Source organism: Palaemon carinicauda, chromosome 5, assembly GCF_036898095.1.
Source record: "Palaemon carinicauda isolate YSFRI2023 chromosome 5, ASM3689809v2, whole genome shotgun sequence".
In the NCBI taxonomy this organism is placed as follows: Eukaryota; Metazoa; Arthropoda; class Malacostraca; order Decapoda; family Palaemonidae; genus Palaemon; species Palaemon carinicauda.
Genome location: NC_090729.1, coordinates 142,495,011 through 142,502,510, shown reverse-complemented (window position 1 = coordinate 142,502,510; position 7,500 = coordinate 142,495,011).

The following is a 7,500-nucleotide window of genomic DNA, read 5'->3' as shown; positions in this document are numbered from 1 at the left end:
CAATACTTCACAGTATTCTAGAAGTTTTATTCCAGCTGTTACCAAGTTATGGAATGATCTTCCTAATCGGGTAGTTGAAGCAAGCAGTAGAACTTAAAAGTTCAAAGTTGGAGTTAATGTTTTTATGTTGACCAGGCTGCCATGAGTCTTTTTATAGTTTATATGTGACATATCTGTTTTTGACGGCGTTAGTAGCTTATATAGGTCATATCTGTTTTGACGCTGTTACTGTTTTTAGAATGATATATTGTTAATTTATTCTCATCATTTATTTATTTCCTTATTTCCTTTCCTCACTGGGCTATTTTTCCCAATTGGAGCCCTTGGGCTTATGGCATCTTGCTTTTCCAACTAGGGTTGTAGCTTGGATAATAATAATAATAATAATGATAATAATAATAATGATAATAATAATAATAACAATAATACGGTTTACCCTTACGCCAATAACAGCTCTCTTTCTCGTAACGATATAATCTTTCCCTCCTCAGTCCAATTTCTTCTCAGTACTGTACCCCTTTTCAGCAATCTGCCTTAAAAAATTCCTCTCTCTCTCTCTCTCTCTCTCTCTCTCTCTCTCTCTCTCTCTCTCTCTCTCTCTCTCTCTCTCTCAATACATTTAATCACATATACACAGATATACTGTATATATATATATATATATATATATATATATATATATATATATATATATATATATATATATATATATATCGATTTCGCTCTCCTATTAAGGGAGAAGATAATAATCTATCATTTCTGGAAATAAGTAATAAAATTGGCAAACACATTCCTTAGGGATTCCTCTTTGATGATACCTGTTAGCCACCTAAACATTCAAGATGCCCACCATTTTGTTTTAAGTGAACACTATTAATTATACAGAAATATGGTATTTTGCAATAAAATTTAAAGTACTATTCCTACTTAAATGATTTTAGTATCATATCATGCATTTTTCACTATATAAAGTAGAATCCGAATTTGGAGCTATCTTTCCTGTACCATAATATTAGGGTAAAAATAGCCCATATCATAGGCACCACCAGACCGACATGTTATGGGATGTACAAGTAGGTAGTAGACATATAATTGTTTGCCACGAACTGCCATGCTGCCTGGATGAGTATACTACAAAGCTTTTAAATCTCACATCTGCTGTGGCACACTTCTGAACAGGTCAGACCAAAACAGTAGCATTTAAATCAATCACAGCATTCCGACTTGCATCCACACTTGGTTCGCTTCTGGCAACTTGCAATGGATGGGAGCTTTGTTCAATCAATCTGCCACAGTTCTCATTTCTTGATTCAGCCCCAGTTGGAAAGAGTCTTCATTTATGGTTGATGTACTGTTGACTGATTCCAGATGCAGCCCGCCTGGTAGGCAGCATAATGCTGCTTCAGCACTGCTTTGGTTGGAGAAAGGTCTTCGTATGGTTTCTGCTTCGAGTAGACAAGTTCAACCTCAAATCAACAACACCTCCGACAGTGTTGGATCTCTGTGCATCATGACCATGAAATTCTCCAAGTCTTTACCATCCACTACCTGTGAGTACTGGCTGAGTTTTCTGACAATTCTGGTAGGCTCATTACAAATATAACATGCAAAGTTAGCCAAGCAGACTTCTTCCCTTTACCATGGAATGCTGAAATGACATCAGAGCCATTGAAGGCATGGAAGAAGACATAGCATCCCTTTACTCTTTTCTGCAAGAGAGCAACACAAGTCAAGTACAGGAATCATTGGCTAAAGGCAACCCTTAACTGTCCATGATGTGGTGAACAGCCCTATTACCAGAACTGGTGGACATATCACCCATCTTCCACTTACTTGCTGACAGTTGAATCTCTCGGATGCACAAATATCTCTAGCACCTTGCTGTATGAAATGCTAATGCTATGCTTGTTAAGCATTTCCACCATGTTCTCTTTTTGGGATTTGTGTTGACAGACAGACCCATGTAAGCAGAGCATGGGGTCTCTCTATTTTTGGAGTGTATGTGAATTATTTCTCCTTCTTTGTACCTTGAAGCAGCTGAGCAATTTCTATATATGTCTTTGATGTCCCTAACCTAAATTGAGATTTGACGTCTGCTTCCAGTTCAAGCATGACAGCAAACTGAAGAAGAGGAGTGCAGGAGCCTGCTCAATGCACCTTTTGTGGAAATTTCCACCAAATGTGAAGTTGCTGTCCAGCATATATCTTTGCGAGAAGTTAGATGCTTGGCAAAGGATAATAGCTTCACTATAATAGTCAGGTGCTTCTGACAAAATAAAGCCCACGTTTTTCTGGAAAGTCAAAGCATCCCTTCCCTCCTTGTGAACTTCCAACTGAAGTATTTTTAACAGCAGTTTTTCCCAAGACTTTTGGAGTTAACATCAGGTCCATCAACACCCAGCTGTTACAGGTTCTGTGCATACAGGCGAACTATGTTAGCAAGTTAGAAGACTGCAGGACTCTCACTAGGCATGATGGTCTCCACTAGATATATGCCTAGCTCTGAGAATGCCTGCGAGTGAGCATCCTCTTTGAGTCCCTGTCTCTGTTCCAGTCTCTTGGTGGCCCTGAGGTATGTCCTCTCTCTATTGTAAGGTCTGTCAAGCATGCAAAATGGTATTTGAGCTCCTGTACAATAGCAAATTTTCCATTATTTAAAGTTTGGGCATATTCAAGAAGTCTGTTATTGAGGTTCATCGTCATAATTTTTCTGAGTTCAGAGGCTAGAGTTTCTTTGTCACATATGAAACACCCTTTGCCTTTAAGGATGGTTCTATGCAGTTGGGTCTGGTCGAGTGCAATCTGCTCCTCTTTTTCTTACTCTTCCCAGTTCCATGTTAAACATAAGGTGGCAACTTCGGTGATATTGTGCCTTTTTCCTAAGAGTTTCTTCAAGGTCAAATCCATCATCAAATCTAGTTAGAGCCAGAACAATAATCATCTCATTGACGTAGTTTCTTCAATGTCAAATCCATCAACAAGTTTAGTTGGACCCAGAACAATAGGCATTGCATTGATTGTATGAAAGAGGGGAATGTTAGTCATAATCTTAATGTAACTATGATGTTCTTGTGGTTGTTTTGTGTGTGAGGCCTTGAGTTCTTCACTCTTCCTTACCTGGCAAAAACAACACTTGCTCCTGTAAATCCAGAATTTAGATGGTGCAGGATCTTTATTTGCCATACTGGTGTATGTTACTGAAGTTGTTACAGTACGAAAATTATTTGGATTCAGTAAATTAAGGCTAAGGGGTTATCAACTTACCACTTTTGTTTGGGAACAAAAATGTATGACCTACACCTAGCCCAACTGATCAGCCAGTATCATTTAAGCCCCTCCATGTAGGTAGTAGGTTGGCCAGGGAACCAGACACCCCTTGAGATACTGCTGCTAAAGAGTTTAGCCAGACAGTACTACATTGGATCCTTCTCTCTGGTTACGGTTTATTTCCCCTTTGCCTACACACACCGAATAGTCTGGCCTATTCTTTACATATTTTCCAATGTCTTCATACATCTTACAACACTAAGATTACCAAACAATTCTTCTCCACCCAAGGGGTTACTGCACTACTGCACTATAATTGTTCAGTGGCCACTTTCCTCTTGCTAAAGGTAGAAGAGACTCTTAAGCTATGGTAAGCAGCTCTTCTAGGAGAAGGACACTCCAAAATCAAACCATTGTTCTCTAGTCTTGGGTAGTACCCTAGCCTTTGTACCATGGTCTTCCACTGTCTTAGAGTTACCTTATTTGAGGGTTCATTCGGGTGCATTGTCCTATCATATTTCTGTTAAAGTTCTTATAAATTAGTTTGTATAGATCTTTATTTTACTGTTGTTACTTACTGGTGTATTTTCCCTGTTGGAGTCGCTGGGCTTATAGCATCCTGCTTTTTCAACTAGAGTTGTAGCTTAGCAGTTGATAAAAAATTATAATACTAATAATAATAATAATAATAATAATGTAACTACATGAAAAGCAACATAAATCCCGATTACTATTGTGTCGGCTCTCCTGGGTTGGCAATCTCTATCAATTCAAAAGCAGCCATGTTAAATTACATGTAATCTACAATAGCTAACTGATATGATACTTATAAAACGGCATTTTGGATTTTAAACTAATTAATAAGTTATGATAAAAATAATTCAGCTAATACTGACCCCATGATGATTTTACAAAGTACCCTAAATGTCTATTGACATCCACTCTGTTGGTTTAAAGGAAGCCAGTGAGTAAGTCCATTGTTATTAATTCGGATTCTTCTTAAGCTGATACCTATTATTGCTAGGTAGATTGGTGAGAAGCAGATAGGGAGTGCTGCATGACCAACAAAACATGAGATGTGTTCTAACACTCAGCTATTACCCGACACGGTTTATATCCAATGTGTGATTCTATGGATGTATGTAAGTGTATATATATGTATGTGTGTATATACATATATATATATATATATATATATATATATATATATATATATATGTATGTATGTATGTATATATATATATATATATATATATATATATATATATATATATATATACACACACACACTCACGCACACACTGGATGTAAACCGTGTCGGGTAATGGCAGAGTGATAAGACACATACCCTATATATATATATATATATATATATATATATATATATATATATATATATATATATATTATATATATATATATATATGTGTGTGTGTGTGTATGTATGTATGTATGTATATATCGTTATTATTAATATTATTATTATTACCAGCCAAGTTACAACCCTAGTTGGAAAAGCAAGATGCTATAAGCCCAAGGGCTCCTATAGGGAAAAATAACCCAGTAAGGAAAGGAGATAAGGAAATAAACAAATGAGAATAAATTAATAACATATCATTCTAAAAACAGTATCAGTGTCAGAACAGACATGTCCTATATAAACTATTAACAACGTCAAAAACAGATATGTCATATATAAACTATAAAAAGACTCATGTCAGCCTGGGCAACATAAAAACATTTGCTCCAACTTTGGTTCTACTGATTCAACTACCCGATTAGGAAGATCATTCCACAACTTGGTAACAGCTGGAATAAAACTCCTAGAAGACTCTGTAATATCAAGCCTCATAATGGAAAAGGCCTGGCTATTAGAATTAACTGCCTGCCTAGTAATACGAACAGGATAGAATTGTACAGGGAGATCTGAATGTAAAGGATGGTCAGAGTTATGAAAAATCTTATAAATTATACATAATGAACTAATTGAACGACGGTGCCAAAGATTAATATCTAAATAAGGAATAAAAAAATTAACAGACCGTAATTTTCTGTCCAACAAATTAAGATGAGAATCAGCAGCTGAACACCAGACAGGAGAACAATACTCAAAACAAGGTAGAATGAAAAGAATTAAAACACTTCTTCAGAATAGATTGATCACCAAAAATCTTGTAAGACTTTCTCAATAGGGCAATTTTTTGTGCAATTAAAGAAGACACAGACCTTTGTGTTTTTCAAAAGTAAATTTGTTGTCGAGAATCACACCTAAAATTTTAAAAGAGTCATACAAATTTAAAGAAACATTATCAATAGTGAGATTAAAGAAACATTATCAATAGTGAGATCTGGATGTTGAGGAGCCACCGTCCTCGACCCACTTACAATCATATTTTGAGTTTTGTTAGGATTCAACTTCATACCCCATAATTTGCACCATTCACTAATTTTAGCTAAATCTCTATCAACGGATTCACCAACCCCAGACCTACATTCAGGGGATGGAATTGATGCAAAGAGAGTAGCATCTTCTGCATATGCAACAAGCTTGTTTTCTAGGCCAAACCACATGTAATGTGTATATGGTATGAAAAGTAATGGGCCAAGACCACTACCCTGTGGAATACCGGATATCACATTCCTATACTCACTATGGTGCCCATCAACAACAAATCTTTGAGATCTATTACTTAAAAAATCAATAATAATGCTAAGAAACGACAAACCCACTCCCAACTATTTCAGTTTGAAAACAAGGGCCTCATGATTAACACGGTCAAAGGCGGCACTAAAATCAAGGCCAATCATACGAACTTCCTGACCACAATCAAGGGATTTCTGTACAGCATTGGAGATTGTAAGAAGGGCATCACATGCTCCAAGGACTTTACGAAAACCAAATTGCAAACTAGGAAGTAGATGATTACCTTCGCCAAACCTATTAAGACGTTTTGCCAAAAGAAGTTCAAAAACTTTAGATAATATGGGAGTTATGGAAATTGGGTGGTAATCAGTGGGACTTGAGCTACCACAAAAACATTTACATAGAGAAGTAACACTACCAATTCTCCAACTACTGCTAAAAGCTCCTCTTCTTGCTAACTTGCGCAAAATAACAGATAACTTGGGAGTTAAGAAATCTGCTGTCTTCATAAAAAACAAAGGAAAAATACCATTTGGGTCTACACCTCCATAAGCATCAAGATCCATCAACACAGCTTTAATCTCACGGGATCGAAAAGCTAAACTAGTTAGTTTAGCCTCAGGAAAACAGGAATGAGGAAGTTCAAGTTTTTCATTGCTCTGTTTACTGTCAAAAACATCAGCCAAAAGGGTTGCCTTTTCCTTTGGACAGTGAGTGACTGAGCCATCTGGTTTAAGTAAAGGAGGAACTGTTGTATCTACACCAAAGAGTGCAGATTTAAGGGTAGACCACCATTCATGTTCCTGCGTTGTACCAGAAAGGGTTTCTTTTATGGTTAAATTGTATTCTTTTTCAGTTGAGGCATAAACTCTCTGAGCAAAATCTCGAAGCTGAGTACAGTTGTTCTGGGTCAAATCTGATCTATTACCAGTGTGCTTGGGATTTCATATGAATTTTACAAGAGTATGATATATCAGTCTTCAATACTAATGAAATCAAGGCATGATCAGATGTCCCGACTGGAGAACCAACCTTAATGGTTATAACGCCAGGGGAGTCAGTGTATACGAGGTCCTCGCAATTACCAGACCTGTGAGTAGCTTCATTTATGATTTGCTCACAGCCTGATTCGTAGGCAAAGTCTAAAACTCTTAAGCCATGGCGATCAGTAGGAAAGATAGAACTTAACCACTCCCTATGGTGAGCATTAAAATCACCAACAAAGACAAATGAAGCCTTTCTATCATCTTCTTGTATCTTAGCCATAATGGTAAGAAGACAATCGAAGATAGAATCATCCATGTCTGGATTCCGGTAGATCGAACACAAATAAAAGTTGTTATGCATGCCACAAAATTTTATTACCTAAATCTCATGACATCCACATTGATAGCAGGACTTATGAGAAGCAGGGTACTTGATCCTAATATACACCGCCATTCCCCTGGCCCTAGGGATGGCATCACGTTTCAACATTGATGGCTTCTTAAAACCAGCAATAAGGAGCTCAGATGAGTGCCCCATATTAGAAACCAAAGTTTCTGAGCACAAAAAGAATATCATACTGTCTGGACGCAACTGTAAGATCC